Genomic DNA, 22843 nt, shown 5'->3' on the forward strand with positions numbered 1-22843 from the left:
TTATATATCCAAAATTGGAAGCATATTCTTCCATGAAAAATTCATTGCTTTAACCTGGCTTTGCACTTAATCAGAAGAAATAACTATGTTGGTAGGAGGCCTGCGGCCAGAAAAACAGCATGGCATTGAAAATCTTTACTTTTTTCAAGCTCCTCCTTTGATCATCTGTTCACTGGCTCCATTAATAACTTGCTAGAGTACCGGAATATCTGCTTAGAGAATGGAAAGAATGACCTTCCTGGTTAATTACATCCAAACTTTTTATTTTTTTTCTTTAGTTACTGTTCTGCTAAACTGTTTTCAATAATAGGCACTGATGAACTTCAGTTCCACCAAAATCTGTGGCACGTATATATTCATAGACTGTAAAAACCTAGTCCTAAGGTGCTGGTCAAAGCTTCTTTCCTCTGTGTTAATAAGGGACTGTTTTCAAAAAGCAGAGCATCATGGAAATGGTACAGACTTCAAAGCAGTAGATAAAACAAAATCAATGCAACGTACAACCAGAATAAATACAGAGCATAATATAGTGAACTCACTTTTAAGTTTTACACTTTTTGGTTTTTCTGTTAGTTAATAGAAAACACAGCCAACTTTCTGTTATGAACAATAAAATTGGGACTGCAGTATTTATGTTATTATTTTCATCTTAAATTCACTTTATCTAATGCTGCATTTTCAGTTTGCTTTATGATGATTTTTTTTTTCTGCTAGCAGCACAGTGTGGTATCATCAAAAGCAGTTCCTGTAAATTAACTACATTAGTGTGCAGTGCTTGCTAAATGCAGTCCAGTATTTAATTGCTGTATATTTTTCAGATCATTCAAAAATAAGCACAAAGTCATGAGTAATGCTTTGTTCTTTTTTGGTACCATGGAAGATGAGGCTGTGCTGTTAAACTTCACCTAGAATGCTGCTCTAGAATGATCATCAGACTCTGCCTCCTGTTGTTATACGTACCACATTTTCTTATCCCCATGATCAACTGATTGAAATATGTCTCTAAACTACATCCTTTTTCTGTGTTTGCCGAGGGTCCCAGGGTTTCAGTGCTCAGAAAATTTACTATTTAAATGTATCCATGTCAAGGTTACTTATCCTTTATTATAGTCTCTGTTAAAGAAATTGAGAGGAGGAAGTAACTTTTAGTAAAAGGCCATTGCATCTTTCTCTATTTATGTTTTGACAAATTGAGGAAGTCCTTTGCATCCAGCTTCCTCTTGCATAGCTGCCCATCAGCATTGTTGGCTATTTTTGTTCCATGCCCACTTTGTGTTTTTAACTGTGCAACATCACTGTCTCAGTGTACTGAAGATGAAGCCCCTGGGAATAATGACCAATGTCACATTTCTATTTCACTGTATGCATTGGAAAAGTCTCTTCCCATGCATCTTAGCAACACCTCTGACTTTCACACAGCTACAGCAGTGGAAACTCTCAATTACTCATGATAGACAAGTACAAACCAGCCTTCCTCCTCAGTTGTTCCAATTATTACCACCCTATATAAATTATTCCACTAATTGACCTAAAAATTTAACATCACCAGTCTCTTCCAAATAGCATACTTACATTTCCTCTCTTACTGACACTATTTTAGCATATTCTTTTATTGTTTATTGCCAAATCTGTTCTCTACATTATATGCTATAAATTCCTTTAACCGTTTTCCCTTGTCAAACCTTGAAATTCTACTATGGCACCTGTACCTTTGTCTGGCATTATTTCTCTTCATCTCACACTTCTGGGTACCAATGTTGGTCCTGTTTCTGCAAATCAAAATGCTTTCTGGAGTTGACAGGGCATGTGCCATTGTGCAGAATGCTGCTTTCCAGTCAGAGCATCCAATAGGCAAAAGAAATGGGAGGCTTAATGTTGGAGAACATTAAAGTCACTTCATGTTGTATGAACTCCTTGGGACAGCCTGTGGAAGCATGAGAATTTAACAGAAGGTTGAAAAACTACTGTGTCATTTAGGCAAACCGCTTCCTCCACCGTGTTCCAAGCTATTTTCTTGCTTTTCTGATGCCCAACATTTTTATGTCTAAATATATAAGCGTGAGGGAAAGGCACACATAAAATAAAAATAAACAAATGGTAAAACAGCCACTATTAAATGTTAGGTTTTTAAAGACTATAAGAAAATATTGTAGAGGTAAAATAGGTGCTGTATTCACTCGTGTCTCTGTGAAAAATTGTACTCGTTCAAATCAATTATCTTTTTACAGATGTGATTTCATAAAGGGATAATTATTTCATGTCTAGAATCGCATCAGCAAAACCAATCTATTTTGATTGTTTCTGTATCAGTGAATTGTAGCACAACTTCTTTTTCTAACCACAAAACAAATTTAATCAACTCTGCCAAATAAGAAGTCATTTGTCACTTGAAAGATGAAGTTGTTCATTGTCACTGTCAGAAAAAAAAGATACTTGCCATATAGACATCTGCATGTATATGATTTTTGCACCCATAAATGCACTAATGTTGGCATTTTGTAAAAATCCATCCTCACTGAAGAGTGGTTCTCCTCTCATTACCTTCAAAAGAAGTTACTCTTTGGTATAATGCTTACACAAAGAATGTAGTCATGCTAGCTTCTATTGAAAGACAACTTTAACCAGGTGGAATTAAAAACCTCTGCCTTCAAGATCATTTTTTGAAAGTCACATGTGACACATGATTGATGAAATACCGCCTCCTGTTTTTCTCAGGAGAAACAGAATTTATTAAATGGATTCACTAATACAAAGATCATAGAATCATAGAATCATAAAATGGCTTGGGTTGGAAGGGACCCCAAGGGTCACCAAGTTCCCACCCTTCTGCCATAGTCAGGGCCACCAACCTCCAGATCTGGTACTAGACCAGGTAGATAAAATAGCTTAGTGGATAAAATACCATTTTTTGAGTGAAATTCAGTCAAAACCTAGTAGATATTTCCTTATACATCTGACTGCTACAGCTCAGCAAAGTGGATGAATGTGAATTTGTAGAACTGCAGAGGACATACTTTGCAAACCTCATGCTCCAAGGGTGCTTTGCAGTCAGCAGTTTCTAGCCCCATACCTAGAACTGGCATCTATGGGGCTGCCCCATCCAGCCTGGATGTGTCAACACTGAGCAGCACATCACTCGTCCACGCTTTCTGGTCTTCCCTGTGCTGTGACTCCTCCATTACATAGTGGACTAGGCATTCTCTGGTATGCCCTACTTGTGTGGGTAGGGTAGCGAGCCCTATTAGTGACTCTGAACCACATAATGTGGGTTGGATCCCAAATAGCCCTACCAAAGACTTTTCCATCTCCACTCCTGCCCTACCATTTCCAGTTCTCCACCCATCTGCACACAAGGGCTGCTTCTCTCCCAGTAATTTCCAGCATGCTCCTTGGCACGGGGATGTAGTTCTGTGTGCTGACGAGTCACTACACTATTTCCCCTTAAGACTTTGTCCTGTTCCAACTTGTGCACTCCCCAGCAGACATTTCATACAATCTGACAGCTGGTCTAGAGATCATTCCCCAAGGTGGCACGTGTACAGCTATCTTGTTTTGGGTACTGCTGTGACTAACTAGTATGGCTGTGGGCTGATGTGTGCCACTAGGCCTCAAGGTCCAGAAATATTTATTTGCCATTGAAAGCAGTCAGTATACCTCACCGTGTTCTTTGCTCTGCTCCTGTCAGCCAATCTATGGCACCTGCCATTTCACATCTCAGCTGCTACAGTCCTTATCCACTCTCTGAGCTTAGCTATGAGCTAATCCCATCACTCAGCAGCAGACATCTCTGAGCTCATACCAAAGCTTACTCCATGAGGTGCAGTCCAACTGTAGAGCTCTACATCTCCCAGCATGTGATTGATGTAACTGCCAATAAATGTTGAAACAATAAATAGACTTTTTCCTAGAAGATTAACACTGTGGATGTATTTCCTGTCATATTTCTTTCATAGGCCTTGGATTACAATAATCTGATAAAATCCTTAATAATAATATATTGTCACTGCTTGAGGAGATGACTGGAATCGCAGAAAACTATCCAAACTAATTGGAATCTTTTCTTTTCTGATAAGATTTGCACCTCTGAACTGGACAGCAGAGGTTTGCAGCATGACTCCCATAGCTCCTTGTGAACTGATAGCTGGATAATTGAGAAAAGAAGAGCAATTCAAACTGTTTCACATTGGATTTACCTGCAGCAGTTGAAGAGGTTACCAGCCTGGAAGATAAACTCTTCACCTGTTGGAGCTAAATCAGAGATGATAGTGAATCTGAGTCATCAGCCTGCACAGCTTACAGCTGGATGTTTTAATGTAAACTGAGATTGATGGTGGTCTGCACTTAGTGGCAATAGTGAAATCACCCAATCAGTAATCTGACAAAGACATTTTGGGATGGAAAGCTTTTAAACCACCCCAACCTGAACTGCCAAATCTTGTGAAAGAGGTGTTTTTAAGGATAGGACCATGATATTTGAATTCACAATCTCCTGTTCATCATCCCATTGGATTTCAATGGAGTAGAGAAAAATATTTCCTCCACACAGTTTCTCTACATATCACTTGATCTTATTGTCAGATAAGACAATTGGACATTTATTTGAGTGGGTAAGAAAAAAAAAAGGAAATGGACAATCAATTATTCCAAATTGATGGGTCTGCCAAAACCCTATTAGGTTGGTGCTAGTTATATCTAAGTGTTAAAAAAAAATTATTTTGAAGTCGTGGTTATACAGTAAAATGAATTAATAAGCTACAATACTTTGTTCAAATCCATTTTCCCCAAATAATCTGAATTCTTCTTTCATAGGACCTGAGATACTCTGAGTAAATCAATGATTTTTTTTTTGTTACATGTTTCCTTGACACAACACAAAATTATTGTTTAAGATGAATAACCTGATGATCATTAGTGAAGTGATTAGGAATGAAATTAAATAATAATAGCAGCACTAGATCATGAGGATTTAAGTGGAAAAAGGTCTCTGGTTTGGAAACTAATATTTAGAAGTAGATGTTAACAGCCTGTACAGAAAAGCAATGATATGCTGAAGTAAATTGCTTCTGAGAAAAAAGTCAAGTACCATTTTCATCTCAGAATTGTCTAAGAGTATCATTCAGGAGGCCATAGGAATGGAAGTGGCCTAAGTACCAGAATGAAATGCAAGTCATGCAGGCCTTGATAACAGGAATTTTGGCTGTATAGTGGAAACTTGCCTTCTTACGTAATGGGAACATACATGGCTACCCATTCAAATGTAATTCCAAGACTAGGACTGCAAGACAAAATGCCTTCAGCAGAGATAAGAAAATAGAAGACTGTTGTGGGATTTATCTGGAATATCCTAGGAATTCTGATTTCCCACGCCCAAGAAAAAGAAATTTGCACTGAAGCAGGCAGAAAGAAAGACGACTTGGCAGTTTATTTTATTGGAAGAAATCCAAAGGAGTTGGTTTATTTCAAACAGCAAAATGATGGTTGTTGTTTAACACACCTGTTATATGTGTGTTCACCTGTGCAAGGAACATGGTTCTTGATTGAGAAGACTGGCAAATCATCTTCAGATCTGCATACTGGGGAAGGGAACACAAAATGGTTCAACAGAAAGCCATTCCAACATTTTCAGTTGTGCATAGATCAAAATGTTTAATGTTGCCTTGAAAGTTCCTGGGCAAGCATGTGATAAATCAGAGAATCATAGAATTACCCAGGTTGGAGAAGACCTTAAAGATCACTGAGTCCAACTGCAACCTAACCATAACTAACCATAACCCTAACTAACAATCCTCCACTAAATCATGTCCCTGAGCACCACATCCAAACAGTTTTTAAACACATCCAGGGATGGTGACTCAACCACCTCCCTGAGGAGCCTATTCCAGTGCTTAACAACCCTTTCAGTAAAGAAGTGTTTCCTGATATCCAACCTAAACTTACCCTGGCGCAACTTGAGGCCATTTCCCCTCATCCTGTTACCAGTGAGACCAGCCTTGCTCTCGCTGTAAGCACCTTTCAGATATTGGAAGAGAACAATAAGGTCTCCCCTCAGCCTCATTTTTCCCAGGCTAAAAAGCCCCAGTTCCTTCAGTCTCTCCTCATAGGGCATATTCTCCAAACCCTTCACAAGCCTTGCTGCCATTCTTTGGACCTGCTCAGCACCTCCATGTTCTTTCTGTACTGAGCTGCCCAAAACTGAACGCAGTACTCGAGGTGAGGACTCACCAATGCCAAGTACAGGGGCAGGATTGCTTTCCTAGTCCTGCTCACCACGGCATTCTTGATACAAGCCAGGATGCCATTGGCCTTCTTGCCCACCTGGGCACATTGCTGGCTCATATTCAGCTGGCTGTCCATCAGTACACCAAAGTCCCTTTCCATCAGACAGCTTTCCAGCCACTCCTCCCCAAGCCTGTAGGGTTGCCTGAGGTTATTGTGACCAAAATGCAGGACCTGACACTTGGCCCTATTGAAACTCATACAGCTAGCCTTTGACTATCGATCCTGTCTATCCAGGTCCCTCTGTAGTGCCTTTCTCCCCTCTGGCAGATCAACACTCCCTCCCACCTTGGTGACATCTGCAAACTTACTGCGGGTGCAGTCAATCCCCTCATCAAGATCATTAATAAAGATGTTAAATTGAACAGCCCCAGTACTGAGCCCTGGGGGACACCCCTCATGACCAGCCACCAACTGGATTTAACTCCACTGACCACAACTCTTTGGGTCTGGCCATCCAGCCAGTGTTTCACCCAGTGGAGCATACGCCCATCCAAACCGTGGGCAGCCAGCTTCTCCACAAGAATGTTGTGGGGGACAGTGCCAAAGGCTTTACTGAAGTCCAGGTAGACAGCCTTACCTTCATCCACTAAGCAGATCACCTTGTCATAGAATGAAATCAGGTTTGCCAAACAGGATCTACCATTCCTAAACCCATGCTGACTGGGCCTGATCCCCTGGTTGACCTTTAACTGCTCCATGATGGCTCCCGAGATTATCAATTCCATAACCTTCCCCGGCACCGAGGTGAGACTGATAGGTCTGTAGCTACCAGGATCATCTTTCCAGCCCTTTCTGAAGATGGCCATCACATTTGCCAGTCTCCATTTCTGGTTAGCCAGGACTGCTGAAGACTGATGGAGAGTGGCTTGGCAACCACATCTGCCAACTCCCTCAGCACTCTATGGTGCAATCCATCTGGCCCCATGGATTTGTGAGCATCCAGCTTTCAGAGCAGGTCCAAAACCATCTCATCATGGATCATGCAGGGCCCATTCTGTTCCCCATCCCTATCTCCCAGCGCAAGGGGCTGCGTGCCCAGGGAATGACAAGTCTTACTATTAAAGACTGAGGCAAAGAAGTCATTAAGTACCTCAGCCTTACCCTGATCCTTGGTCACCTTATTGCCCTTGGAGTCCAAAAAGAGATGGAGATTCTCCCTAGCCCTCCTCTTGCTGTTGGTGTGTTTATAGAAATATTTACTGTTATCCTTTACCTTAGTGGCCAAGTTCAGTTCTAGCTGGGTTTTGGCTTTTCTAATTTTCTCCCTGCACAGCTTCACTGCGTACCTGTAATAGTCTTAAGAGGCTCGCCCACTATTTCAAAGGCCATAAACTTTCCTTTTGCTCTTGAGTTCCAGGTCAAATGGAGAGTGGGAACTTGGTTACTTGGTGTCTCAGTGTGTGAGGGTGCAGGGAGAGATGACTGCCTTGACTTACATCATCTTGATGTATTATATGTCTTTATGTCTTATATGTCTTTATGCTGTATATGTTTTATATGCTTTATGGTCTGTGTAATTATGCAGATTATACCTGGCACACTTTAAGAGCCAGCAGGGGCCAGGAAACCTTTCCAGTAGCATTTGGCTGACACCTCCATAACATCATGGGCAGATAAAAGGAAGACTATGCTCGTGCATGTGCTATCTTGTGTATTGTCTGCACTCTGCTGCAACGTGGTAAACTAAAACTGAGGGTAGTAAAAGTCATGGACTACAAAATCCACATCCAAACTTGGTAAAGTAGAATGAAATCTGTAAGAGTTTGGCATGAGAGGATTTAATACAAATATCAATACTGGTATGTCATTTGGACTCCATGAGGGACCCTGAGGCTTGTTTATCTGTTGGTTAAATAGATGGAACAGACCTTACCTGCTTCAAAGAGGATTCATTAGAGACAGCAATCGATATATACTTGTGACGATCTTGAAAACAGAAAATGCTATTTTCACTAGTTTTATACAAGAATCCAATTACTGCTTTGGAGGATCAGAGGTAGAAGAGTAAACCTATTTGACCGTGTCTGAGGTTCTTTGCGTACACCTACACTTAAAGGCAAAAAGAAATAATAACAATGGGCTAAGAAAGAATGGATTCAAATAATTATCTTTCAAACTTGAAGTAAGATCTAGAAATGTTAGAAAAAAATATTGAAGAAGATAGACAAGGGCCCTTCTGTCAGATCAACTGTTTCTGTGTCAGCACTAATGGATGCAATCAGTCAGGTTAGGAAGGCACAGTTGCAACACTAATGAAAATGCAGGGAAATGCTAAGTGTGTTTTGATAACATCCTAAGATCTAGGTGTCTCTGAAGACCTTGTTTCAGAAATAACTGTGGGGCACAATTCAGTTCCATGTAATCGCAGTGAAGGAGAGATTGAAGACGTGAAAATTAACATTGAATTTTAAATGATGATCTTCAGAATTTGGATACCATCAGCTCAGAACAGTGTTTCAAAACAGCAGTTCTCTTAATGCCCTCTAAAGTCTATCGCCTACAAGAAATTTTGATCAGTCTCAAAATTCCCTGTCTATATAAATACAAGCATTGCACAACTCTGTTGTCATCCATTCAGATGAAGTTGATGCCCATGTCCCTTTTGAGGTCCCTGCTTTTCAGATTCGGGCACCAATACCTAATTCCTAGACCTGGAGAGCCCCCGTCTGATTGTACCATATTGTAGGAGCCCCCTATCATGCATATATCCACAGGCTGAAAGACTGCAGATGTACAAACTCATAGTGGTGAACAAGACAATAAGCAACCAGCAGGAGTTTAATCCTTCTTACTGTGAGATGTTTTGAGTCGCTATCATATGCCATTGTGCTTCAGGGACACACAGTATACCCTTATGGGGTACACAATTAGGAGCTCATGATATACAATATGAGGAGAAGAACAGAGAAACCATAACTTGCCCTATGCTGAGAAAGGCAGGCTGAGTTTCTGTTTGGGCTAGTAAACCTTGCTGAAAGAGAGTAAAAGCAGACAATACTGTAAGTAGTGGTGTAGCACCTGGAAGATTTTGCACCTCACACCCCTGTGTGAAAAGGACCTGCCAACTGATATTTCTTATCCCTAAAGTTTGCTTCCACTGTGCCAACTTGTTTAAAAGTGCTTCTCTCAATGCATTTGTTATGTGCTTTTCCTTGCAAAGGAAAAAATGTCATTTGAATATAATGGAAAACCTACTCCCATGATTAAATGCAATGAGGAAGCCACTGAATACAACGATTTTCTAGCAGGAGACTCATACATCTTTAAATCAATAGAGTTGCATTTGCTGGCTGTGATGAGCCATCGGCCCACCTATGGCTAGCGAGAGGTGCATCAGCTGGTTAGCAGCAGGCCTCCAGCAGTATGTATTATAAAATCATCAAAAAGAGCAGCCAACAGGAAATTTGTCCTGGCTGCTGCTTTGAGCATATATCCTGTGCTGGGCAGTTCACAAATATTATACTGTAATCAACCTCCTGCCAACATCTTGGCCTGTCTCTTGTATCTCTCTTCTGTGAGTGTGCAGTCTTAGCATGGCCCTGAATCTGGGCCCTCTTTCTTCCATCTTGCCCTTCCCTTGGCTTCATTGTCAAGGATACATCACTAATCTGCCTCTTTGTCAAGACTAGGACATCATCCCTTTCCTCTCTTCTCTCAAAATACTGCTGCTCATAACATCAGTTATCTCTTCCTACTACTTGGACTGTTTACTGCATCAATCATAGCCAGCAAAAACTAGTTGGTTTCACTTGAAAAGAGTCCACAACCTACTTCTTTGTCCTCTTACTCATACTCTGCAGCTTCCATTTCTTAGTTGGGCTTAGCATTGCCTTCTGCTTGCTTTCTGCTTTCATGCAAGCTCCTCCTTGCCTTCTTTGAACTTGCCCCTTGTGCTAGGCAGGAATACCCCACAGACAGCTCTGAAGCTATTCTGTTATGAAGATCCTCTGAAATATCTCTCTGAAATCTCTCCCTGAAATTTCTATCTGCTGTGTAAGCAGGGTTTTTTTCTCCTGAACACAGTGGTCTTATCACCTTTACCAACACTGTGTGCTTCTTGCATTTTCCTGGTCCTCTTGCCTCTCATATTTATCTTATAAGCTCAGCAAAAAGTGGAGCTGACACCCCCACCAGTTTGGAAAGAAGACTGGGACAGAAGTACTCTTAGGCTAAATTTATATTCTACAGTCATTTGCTCTTTCTGTTAAGGCAGAATCCATTTTCATCTGTTGCCTCTCCACTTTATTTGTTGTGTTTATTCCTATCATAGAATCATAGAATCACCAAGGTTGGAAAAAACCTCCAAGATCATCTTGTCCAACCATCACCTACTACCAGTATTTCTCCACTAAACTATGCCTGTTAGTGCAACATCTACATGTTTCTTGAATACCCCCAAGGGACAGTGACTTCACCACCTCCCTGGGCAGTCTGTTCCAGTGCCTGACCACTCTTTCAGAGAAGAAATTTTTCCTAATATCCAGTCCGAACTCCTTCTAGCTCAACTTGAGGCCATTCCCTCTACTCCTATTGCTAGTTACGTGGGAGAAAACACCAACTTCCACTTCTCCCCTGTCTCATTTCAGGGAGTTGTAGAGAGTTAAGGTCTCCCCTGAGCCTCCTCATCTCTAGACTGAACAATCTCAGTTCCCTCAGCTGCTCCTCATAAGTCTTGTGCTCCAGACACTTCACAGCTTTGTTGCCCTTCTGTGGACATGCTCCAGGGCTTCAATGTCTTTCTTTTAGATAGGGGCCCAAATTGGAACACAGTACTGGAGGTGCGGTCTCATCAGAGCTCAGTTGCTTTATGTATTTTTTTTAAGCCCCCAAAGGTCCCTGTCATGTATTAGACTGATCTTTGCTATGGTGCACATCAATATGGCAATACTGAATATGGCTACGTTGAATATCACCATGAGGCTTTGGGAAATGCACTCTGTTTGGTCTGAGGCACCCAGAACGTTCTCTATTTCACTTCGCTCCAGTGGGAATTTTCTACAGCTGTTGTTTTTTAAAAAAAACCAAAACATTCCAGACTGGATTTTTAAGTTTCTGCTTTCAGTCCTCTGATACCAATTATATCTTCACCAGGCACATGAATTCCTTAAAATGCACTGTATTCTACAGCTGCAGTCTGGTCACTTTTCAGCTGTATCTTTTACCTTCAAGAGTATAATAAATACCATAATGAAGATAATAACTAATAATGATGATAGACTCCATTATTCACAGAAGAGACAAAACATGCCAAGTGCAAAATACATAGAATCAAAAGCAAAGGCTTGAGTGTAACCTAAGACACTTCATAAACTGGGACATAATTGCTCTTGATTTCTCTATATTGGCTTTTTATCTCAAAGAAGCCAGATGATGAATTACCATGTGATTTATCATAAGCTTTAGTATGTGATTTTTTTCCCTTCTTCCTCCTCATCATGCACTTCTCTTTTGCCTTTGGATTCTTTCATTTGATATTTGTAAATTTACACGATTTGGAAAGGCAAGACAATGCAGAGCACAAGCCTTTTATACTCCACAGCCAGCTGGTCTCTTTCCTGCCGTTTCTGCACTGAATTTGCACTTGGGGAACTGGGTCATACATAGACAAACCAATTTAAGTAGGTGCTCCTGCCCTGAAAGATTTGCACTGAACAGATGAAGCATCCAAGAGAAAGAGGATAAAGCACAGTGACGCATGCAAAGTCACAGGGCAGGCAAAGAGCAGGCCTGGGAATTAATTATATCTCAGTGGTGTCTTAGTCCCTGCTTTTCCCAGCAGCTAATGTCTTATTTTTAGGACAAAGAGACTGAGGAATAGTGCATTTCTCTAACCTGTTAGTGGCCAATAAGTGATGTAGGAGATCAACGCACCTTTGAGGTTTATGATGAACCACTGCGGTGGTTCAGGGCAGTTTAATCATCTCAGGATATGCCTACATCCCTGGAAAGAGATTTCAGTGCCCCTTTTTCTCCTTGCCCAGTACACCCCATTTCTGTTCCTCCCTCATACCACCCAAAACTTGTGCACTCTGGATGTGGGGCCCTGGCCCTCCTTTCCTTTTGCTTTTAATTGCTGTTTGTGGGCAGCTGGAGACAGCTTGCAATGCTGGCAGTATCAGGGCATTTTTCATCCTCCCCGTGATAGGAATGGAGGTGAGGAGTTCAGCACTCTCCCTTACCTCCACTGACATCAATGCTGTGTCAGCCCTGATGGTATTAAGGCAATCTTTTTAAAGCAGTTCATCTTATTACCATGGTGTGTGCTCTCTGAAGGCCTTGGACAAATGTTAAACCCTGTAAGTGTGTGCGATGCCACAGAAGAAATATGAAACAACAGCTGAACTGCTAGCCTCTACAAGGACAAATTTTGGTTAATGTTTCCTATTAACTCCCAGCTCCTTCTGTCATCCTGCTAATGTGGTTAGAGAAGCTAAAGGAAATAGCTTTCTCATCTTCTACTCCAAACTGTCATTTGCCAAAGATTTGCTAGAGGTCTAATTAAAGCAGAATAAATGTATTTTGCATTTCTCAACCAAGAGGGTAGTTCAGATCATAATCTGTAGAATGAATATAGCATGTTTCTGACTGAATTTCTAGTGCTAGTGAAAAAGGAAACTCTGAATGATGAAGACAAATGTACTTCAAAGTGAAGAATTAATACAGCTCATAACAGCACAAATATGAAAATTCACATTCTGAGAACAAAAGCTTTGGTACTATAGGCACTTCTGTGTCTCAATCTCACTTATACCGTACAGCTGGCAGAGACAAATATTTATGCTGATATTTAGTACTTAGTACCAATGTGGATGCAATATGTTTCCCTCCTCAACTATGTCAGAATGACACTTTGAATGTTTTGTGCTGTGGCATTTCCACTTTCAATTTTAATGTCCCCAAAGCAGCTCTTCAAGGAGAAAACCATTCTTCCATCCAAAGAACAACTGCTGTCAGATCTCTCTGGTGCTCTCTGAAGTACAAGTAATTACACTAATAAGGCCCAGAACTTCTAGACTGAACAATGTAAAACTAGTTTGTGAAAAATGATTTTTGCACACAGGACCCTGTGTTCTTAAACAAGACGACTCAACCGATTTTTGCAAGTGAAATCTAACCAGTATATGTGATTATGAAGGCTGTTTGTAAATGTTAGTTATGAGAATGTCCTGTTTTTACAGACAGAAGCAAAAAATATTTGTGGGCAAGTCTTAATAAATCTTGTTTGCTCCTATACCAGAATCACTAAGACCTGCACTCCCCGTTGGCACTCTTTGGATTGGATTAGCCCCCAAAGAGATGCAGGCTTACATCTTAAACATGAATGAAATGTTTTACCAGTTTGGTCTCTCCCATGCTCCTTCTTGGAGCTCCCATAGCCTCCAACTGATCACACTCTCAGAAGCACATTCTTGACATCCCCAAGTCAGTTTCTCTGCCTTTATCAGACTCAGTGAGCAAGCAAAGCACATGCCTGTGGTAGCCTGAAGGATTACATCAAATCCATTCCTAGAGGAAGCCTAAGCCTGGCCACATATAGCTTTCCCAAAACACTGAACTAAATTCAATTTCAAAATTTAATGTATGTTCCCAAAAGTTTTGTTGGAAGAGTAGTGGAGACTGTTAAAGGCAGCAGCTGAAGTCTGATATCAGAAATAGGTAATAAAATTTAGGATATATTTTCTTATTATTTATTTTGCATGGTAACCAACTGCCACTGTTTTGCAGCAAGAGTTCAGTTAGAGTGGATTTTGGATCGGTTGGTGCATAACTTTAAAGACTTCCTCTGTTCATATCTCATTTTATTGACATAAACGACTTGAAAAGAACAATAAGGTACAGAGTCATAGAATGGCTTGGGTTGGAAGAGACCTTAAAGATCCCCCATCCAGCCCCCATCCAATCTGGCCTTGAGCACCTCCAGGGATGGGGCATCCACAGCTTCTCTGGGCAGCCTGTGCCACTGCCTCACTGCCCTCTGTGTAAAAAATTTCCTCTTAATATCAGTCTTAAACCATTCTCCCTTGTCCTATCATTATCTGCTCATGTAAACCATTGGTCTCCCTTCTGTTTATACACTCCCTTTAATTACTGGAATGAATTTGAAGGAAATACAGAAGTCTTTAAGTAAACTTTTGGTTCAATTTAATGATAATTCACCATGATTAACTCTATTTCATAATTTTTATGAAAAAATATACCAATCACCTTGTATTATGTCACCTCATAGAACATATTTCAAAACATTCTCACTAATATTTTTAATATGTTCTTTAAAGTGTTGCCTCATCCTTGCTTTACAGACTGTAGCTGTCTGCCTGACTGACTCCATTTGCTCCCATCTAATAAAGTATTATAATAGTTTCTACTAGCGTGCATTTTTACAGGCTGTCAATGAAGCACTGCTGTTTAATCAAGGAGAAAAGTAATCAGTAGTATCTTGGTTCCTTGTGACAATGTAGATATTAGTTTATACAGGGAGTATCTGCTTCCTTGCCATTGAGTTTATGCCAGCTTTTATAGTACCAATTTATACAACATTTGAGGATCAAATGTGTAACAATAACTGGAGGGGCCGAAATAACTGTTAAGGTTAGGTCAGGGTGATCGAATTCCCAAATGCCTTTTGCAGAATATGATGTTAACTCTTCAGGACTTCTTTCATGTGTCAGAACTCATTTAGGCTTTAGACAGTGCCATAAAAGGTAATCAGATCTTCCTTTCCAATATCCCACAATAATTTTGAAACAAGTAAAATCCATAGAGTCACATCATTTAAAGTCTTCTTCTAGCACACTGTACAGCTGCTCAGGCAGTTAATTACAATATGTTCTCAGAATGAGGAGCTAAATAGGCAGTCGCATTTCTGTGCTTCATTAAAATCAGTTTAGTGAAATTAGGCCGACAGGATAAAGGGAATACCTTGTGCAGTTTCCACTATTCTCAGCACAAGGATTGCACCAGATGTTGCCCTTTTTATGTTTAAATCATATACCTTGTATTAGTTGACTAAGAATAAGTAATATCCATGTGCTTTCATCTTGCATCCAGCCGGTAAACAGAAATATTTTAAAGTCTAATGAATGAATGCCGCATCCACTTGTGCAAAGAAAACCCCACAGTATGAATACTATCAAGATAGCTCTTTTGTGCTGAAAAGAGATAGGAACTGGAAATATTTTTGTTGGGAAGTACAGGAAATGAGCCACTCTATGATAACAGGTGACTTACACAAAATATATCATTTTTGCTTCATCATCGTAAATTAAAGTAAAAACGTTCTTTCTAAGCTTATGTGGTTCTTCTCTCTCACCTTCAATATTTTTTAAGATTGGAAATTCAAATGATTTTAATAGCATTGATCCGCCCAGTGCTGATTAATTTGCAGTCGGTCGGGTACCAGAGAGAGAATTAATTTCACCTATATCTTAAAAATTGACATCAGTTAGCTATGTTTGGTGATCAGGGGAACAAACTGCCATTCAGGGAAACCTGCTCTAGGAGACTAATCATCTAATTACCAAAAGAGCCTCCATACCAGCCTGAAAGAAATCAGCTGAATGTGAAAGCCAAGAGGTGGATCCGGGCCAGAGTTTGACGTTTTGAATGCATCCACTAACAAGCTTTACTTGGCTAACAGAAAAGTGAATAAATTCAGAGCAAATAAAAGATGTTTGACAGGTTTGATTTTCTTTTTATTTTAATTTTTATTTTATTTTATTTTTTCAGCTGTGCCTCTTAATTCCTGATTTTCTTTTGCATGGTAACGTGAAGATTCCAGCTCTTCTCTTGACTTAACATGGATGGATGCAGGAGGGCAGGTTATGCTTTAACAAACACCATTAGAGGCTTGTCTGTGTGGACAAGGGACCAATGTTTGTAGCTTCCATATACGGTGTCAGCAAGAGCGGAGGGGAAGAATCATAGAATGGCAGGATTTGGAAGGAACCTCAAAGCCCATTCAGTTCCAACTCCTTTGAACACTTCCAGGGATGGGCATTCACAACTTCCCTGGTCAACCTGTTCCAGTGTCTCACTACCACGAGTCAAAAATTTCCTCCTAATATCTAATCAAAATCTCCCCTCTTTTAATTCATTATCAGACTGTGTCAAAAGTTGGTCTTCCAGTGATTGATCCAGATCCAGAAGAATGTGATTTTGGTCCTTATGTCTGGGAGTCCTGAAATAAGTTAGAGAGAATATAAACTGAAAACTTTCAAGGCAATGAATAAGACTGTTAATTCTGATTTGAGCTGACTCAACTGTCTGTTTGCAGGAGTATATGAAGCATGTTCTGCTGGATACTTCAAACTCTTTGTCTGAAATTTTGAGAGTATCATGGTCAAATATAAAATCAGAAAATATATGTCCAGTATCTGTTTCTTTAGTAACTACACTGCAATGAAAATGACAAGTAGTATGAGTCAATTACATCTAAATGGCCACTGAGGGAGGAAACAGGTGTCTCTTTCTTCCCTATTAGCAAGAGATGTTTTCTAAAGATAAGTGAGTAAAGCAGTTGTTGAGAAAAGACATGGTGGACACTGTCCATCACATACCTAATTATGTTAAATAGGTTAAGCATGAGTGATTTCCTGTTTTCAAAAACAAAACAAAACAAAACAAAAACCAGCCAAACTAAAACAACAACAACAAAAAACTACTATGGACTTTTATGAGTTTGTTTGGTTTTTTTTCTGGGCAGAAAAAAGCCAGATGAGGTTTAACAAAAGCAAATATAGAGTCCTGCATCTGGGGAGGAATAATTGCATGCACCAGTACAGGTTGGGGGATGAGCTGCTGGAGAGGAGCTCTGCGGAGAGGGACCTGGGTGTCCTGGTGGACGACAGGTTGGCCATGAGCCAGCAGTGTGCCCTTGTGGCCAAGAGGGCCAATGGCATCCTGGGGTGCATTAAAAAGAGCATGGCCAGCAGGTCAAGGGAGGTCTACTCTGCCCTGGTGAGGCCTCATCTGGAGTACTGTGTCCAGTTCTGGGCTTCCCAATACAAAAAAGACAGGGATCTCTTGGAAAGAGTCCAGTGGAGGGCCACGAAGATGGTGAAGGGCCTGGAGCATCCCCCCTATGGGGAGAGGCTAAGTGAACTGGGTCTGTTCAGCCTTGAGAGAAGAAGACTGAGAGGGGACCTGATCCAGGTCTATAAATATCTAAGGTGTGGGGGGCAGAGTGGCGAGGCTGGATTCTTTTCAGTGGTGAATGGAGACAGGACAAGGGGAAACGGCTGGAAACTGCAGCATAGGAAGTTCCACAAAAAAGTGCACAAGAACTTCTTTACAGTGAGGGTGACGGAGCACTGGAACAGGATGCCCAGGGAGGTGGTGGAGTCTCCTTCTCTGGAGATGTTCAAGACCTGCCTGGATGCCTACCTGCACGACCTGTTGTAGGGAACCTGCTTTGGCAGGGGGGTTGGACTTGAGGTCCCTTCCAACCCCTACAATTCTGTGAGTCTGTGATTCTTTGATTCTGTGTGAGTAGAAAATCTTCGATTTTGGTGTGTGCAGTTTTATTGCATTCAGCATCACTGAAAATAATTAGCCACAACATTAGTTATCAGTTTCCCTCCTGGAGCTAAGAATCAGGCTGATAGTAGTGGTGTTATTAAGAATACTACCAGAACAGTAAATATAAATTTCTAGTCATGTATAATGGCAGGCTAGACATCTGCATTTGACTGAAATGTAGAAATATATCACTGCACCTTCCATTTCAGGGAAAATATACGTCCATCTGTCCTACAAGCTGCAAATGTGATACATAGAAAACATTTTTCAAAGCACATAATTCCTTCAGTGATCAGCTCCTAACCTTTACTTTTGCTTCCAAAGTATTAAAAACTAAACTTGCATCATATATTGCAGCTGTTCCATTTTGCATCTTGATCTACTAAAAGGTTGGAATATTGTTTATATGCATTGTATGGATAAGAATAGCACTCTGGATCAAAATCTATGTGAAAGCAGTGAGACTCCCACTGATGGGTCAGTTGTTCAAATCACTGATAAGGTGCTGGAGGTCTTGCTGACACGCAGTACTTGGCCACATCAAAAAGATAAGTCAGCTCTTGCGGAGCTGTGTTAGCAGCTGACTATTGCTCTCAGCCATGAAGCATGCAATTTCCATGCCCCTTGACAGCAAAGCAAATGGTCTGATAAGCACAAACGAGGGCCAATATTTAACACTCTGCGCTCTTGAGGTATTTAGTATTTACCTAATGCCTTTCTCACTGAAAACCTTAAGAGGTGTGTGGCCAACATTTCCCATACAGAATGAATGTAGCCTTTAATGCTCTGCTTGGTGTGTATTAATCACAATTTATATCTGTGTTTTGTTACATTTGTAGCATTTAATGACTTTAATCATAAAATTATAGGATCATTATGATTGGAAATACCAGTAAGGTCATAGAGTCCAACCATCAACCCAGGCCTGTGACTTCTCTAGACCATGTCACTCACTCAGTTCCACACCCACCCTTTTCTTGAACACATCCAGAGATGATGCTTCCACCACCTCCATGGGCAGTCTGTTCCAATGCCTCACCGCTCCTCTTGAGAAGAAATCTTTCCTAACAACCAAACTGAAAAACCATGCTGCAAACCATAGCTGTGCCACAAGCACTTATACTCACCTATGACCTTTGCTAAATTATTTTAATAAATTTATACACGTTTTAAAGGAAGATTAGAGTATCAGATTAAATAATTTGATTCCTGCTAAAAGGTGAACACTGATATTAGATGAGACTTCCTAGGACTTCACTTTGAAGTGAGATCACCTCTACACCTATAGGTTGGTTTTGACTCAACACTAAGCCAGGCTTCATAGTGAGCTACCCTTCCCAATCCATTCACCTTACCAGAGCGTGTAATGATAGGACAAGGGGTAATGGATTTAAACTACATAAGATGTTAAATTTAGATTAGATGTAAAGAAGAAATTATTTAATATGAGGATCATGAGGCACCAGAACAGTCTGCTCATAGGAGCGTGGATACCCAGACCATGGAATTGTTCAAGGCCAGATTGAAAAGGGCTTTCAGCAGTATGGTCTAGTGCTCATGATGGGAGGTAGAAGGAGATGACCTGAAGGGTCCTGTGGTAAACTGTATCAGAAGGACACTAGGTGGCTGATGAAGGTGTCTTCTGGTGATCAAGTTGCTCATTATTAAAATTTTTAACTATGCTTTTGATTTCTACTTATTCACTTATCTAATTATCATAGGATGGTGAGTTGTAGCTAGGAAGACCTTCACCATGCTGGGCAATACCTGGGATAATGAACAGCTTAGGCTTACTGCAGCAGTAGACTTTACACTTCTGGATGACATTTAACCTCTCTCCTTTTAAAAATAGATCAGGGTGTTAGCTTATATCTCCATGACTTTTCTGAGCTTAGAAGTTCTGGGTATTGCTTTCCATCTGAAGGGCAGATAAGGCAACGCCTTTATTCAGAAAATCAGCAATAGGCACAGCTTTTTAATGGGGCTTTATTTTCTTCTTTTTAACACTTTGCGAGTTGTATTACCAGACATGAAAAACAGCAAATGCGTTATGCTCTCTAATTATTAAAGTTGTTTTTTTTAATGTGATTAAATCAACCGGCTCATTAGCGTTAACCATACTGCACATTCTAATGACCTAATTTATTTTAAACTACAGATCCAAGCAGACCTGAGATAGATAAGGGCAGAGTATATTGATTTTAAAATAATTCCCCATCTAGAACAGCCTCCTGGGCATTTGCAGCCACATCAGATCACATACTGTTACAAATGGACTTACTCAGCAGACCAAACCAGACCAGTTCAACTGAAGGAATTAGGGAGAAAACTTGCAAGCTTTTAACTCAGTTGATTCTTGATGGGCATTTGCTGGCTTCATTTTAATTTAAATGTATCTAAGCACTGAAAAACAAAGCTATTTTGGAAAATGAACTCTTTTCCTGTGTGTTGCAGATCTGCCTCTCTCCTAAGGACAGCATCTGGCAGATTGTGTGATATGTCACATTGAAATGCAGCTCCTGCGCATTTAATAAGCAACCTGCAGTTACAAAGGCAAATCTTAGAGAATGGTTTGTTTTGAAACAGCATTTTAGTCCCAAACACCAGATTACTTAGCTTTAGCGTTTCAGATGAGGGATCATATACTCATTCCCAGTAGTTTTATAACGCATGCAGAAAATGACCATGCTTGCATGATGGTGGCAACTTCACAGTAATGCCTGTGATCTGAGCCCCCAGGACACAGCCCAGGTGCCATGGAAAGTCATATAGTGACATTAACATAATGCTGGGCCTGACCTGCTTCTTCCTGACATGACTGAGGAGTTTTGGTCAGCTCAAAGCACAGGCAGAGCACATTCTTCTGTACCATACACATGGAGTGCAGTCACTGGCTATCACACCACAGTCTCTCCTTCTAGGCAACTTCAGTGTTTATCAGCAATCACTGTTAGGAGAGGATTTTGAGTTTAAATCCGACAAGCTCAGGTTATCTTTAAAGAGGAAGGTCATTCAGTGTGATCGGATGAGATGGCAGACACTCGCCTTTCAGAAGAGCTCCATTAAATGAAAAAATAAGCCTCTTATTAGTGAGAAATTTAGCCCCAGATGTTAAAAATCCACATCCAGACATTGATCCTGGATGCACTCTGTAGACAGATTAATTTAAATATTTACTATAATCTTTCATTACATGCATCTAGATGCTTCATAAACCAATTTACCGTAGGTAAAGGTAAATGGAAAGATCAAGCACTAGACTTGCAAACAATATATAACTTCTATTCAAGAATGTCAGATCACGACATTAATTTCTTTTCTAATTTCCTATGCTCCCATTTTTGTCATACAAGGTGACATCCCTTACAGCAACTGGATGATTTATACTGTGTAGGGTAATTCTTAACTATCTTAAATATTGGTAGAGTAGCTCATCCGTCTTGAGGGAAGTGATATATGCAAGATTATTTATAAAGGGTAGGCACTGAAAAAAGACTTATTCCTGATTAAATGCAGCATATCTATGCCTCTCTAGTGTCAAGTAAATAATATGTGTCCATTCTGAGTATATGCAACCTCCAAATACAAACGGACTCCAAAATCTTTTGATTTTGAAATATGACCCTGAAGTAAATAAGGACTTAAAGAAAAGAAAAATAAAAGAAAAAAATAGTCAAAGGAACTTACCTTCCTATTTCTTCAATATAAAATTTGACATTATGTCAGAGAAGTGGAATCAATAAAGTAACTCTAAGTAATCTATTATGGCACTGAGCTTACTGGAGTTCAAGAAACACCTGGACAAAGCCCTCAAACATATGGTCTGATTTTTGAGATGTCCTTTGTGGAGCCAGGAGTTGGACTGGATGATCCTTATGAGTCCCTTCCAACTCAGGATTTTACATGATTCTATGATTTTATGATTCTATGATTCTATTCCAGCCTAATGGAATGCCAAAGTTGTTGTTGTTGTTGTTGTTGTTGTTTTTTCAGGATCTGTTGAGTCTTATGAGTGGTGGAAAGTCATGTAGGAAGGAGATGATTTTTCATGCAGTGTTAGGAATATTGGTGGTGGTCCAAAGAGGCTACTTATGCTAAAAAATGGAGCATGAGATTGAAGGCCATTGAAAGAGAATGACTCCTTCTGGAAGAGGAAAGATGCAGACCAAAGAGAAACTTAGTCAAAAAATGACTGAAGTGATCATAAAGCTTCTACAGCCTTCAAATGTGTTTGAGACAACTTCTAATGGCATTCCAAGTGAGTTTTTTTTTCTTCAACTATGTGAAAGTTTGAAGCAAAATGAAACTATATGGTAAATTGATTTGTTTCCTCCAAGCTTCATTTTGTTAGGCCAAAAGGTCAATGCCCTATAGTAGAGTCAGAGTTCAATTTACATCTTCTAAAACCAGAGGTGAGGCACAGGTGGAGACAAAGTTCAGAGCAATCTAGAAAATTTGGTGATAAAAATGGAGGAATATCAAAACACAAGCTGAAAATATGCAGTTTTTGAAATTTTTGGTCTTGGGTTTTAGTTAAAATGTTTATATTCAACTGTATCCCAAATGAACTCATAAGTACTGAGAGTACTGAGGTCTAATCATTTTTAATTGTATTTGGCTACCTCGTGCTGAAATCAAAGAAAACAAAGGCTATCTGAAGAAAATTCCAACCCTCTGTACTGAAGAACTACAGTCTGTAAGCACCAAATGTGGAAGAAAAAATTGCAGTGCATTTTTCTTCCACGGGAATTACCCAAATAACTTTTGTCTTTGAAAAGCCGAGATTCATGTTTTGTCGTACCATTTTCCTTTCTTTTACAGGAATTGCCTCAGATATAAAATGCATGCCTTAGGAAAGAAAAATCAATCAAATCATAATAACTTATTCAATAGTATAGACTACTGCTGCCAGTGAAAATTGATAAAGGAATAATCAGAGTGCATTAGACCCCATCCTTTCCTGAATTATATGAATGCAGCTCTTGATGTAACACAGACAGTTCTTATACTCTAGGATCTATTAAAAAAGCATGGGCTTAAATCGTCT

The 22843-nt window shown here is 40.1% G+C and overlaps 1 long non-coding RNA gene across 1 annotated transcript in view; it reads left to right on the plus strand.

Moving 5' to 3' along the window:
- Nucleotides 1–22332, plus strand: part of LOC125690926 (uncharacterized) — a 44119-nt gene extending 21787 nt beyond the window's left edge. The window contains exon 3 of the long non-coding RNA XR_007375835.1: nt 21790–22332. This is a non-coding gene — a long non-coding RNA (uncharacterized LOC125690926). The remainder of the gene's footprint in view (nt 1–21789) is intronic.
- Nucleotides 22333–22843: the final 511 nt, after the last annotated feature.

Source organism: Lagopus muta, chromosome 3 (genome assembly GCF_023343835.1).
Source record: "Lagopus muta isolate bLagMut1 chromosome 3, bLagMut1 primary, whole genome shotgun sequence".
NCBI lineage: Eukaryota > Metazoa > Chordata > Aves > Galliformes > Phasianidae > Lagopus > Lagopus muta.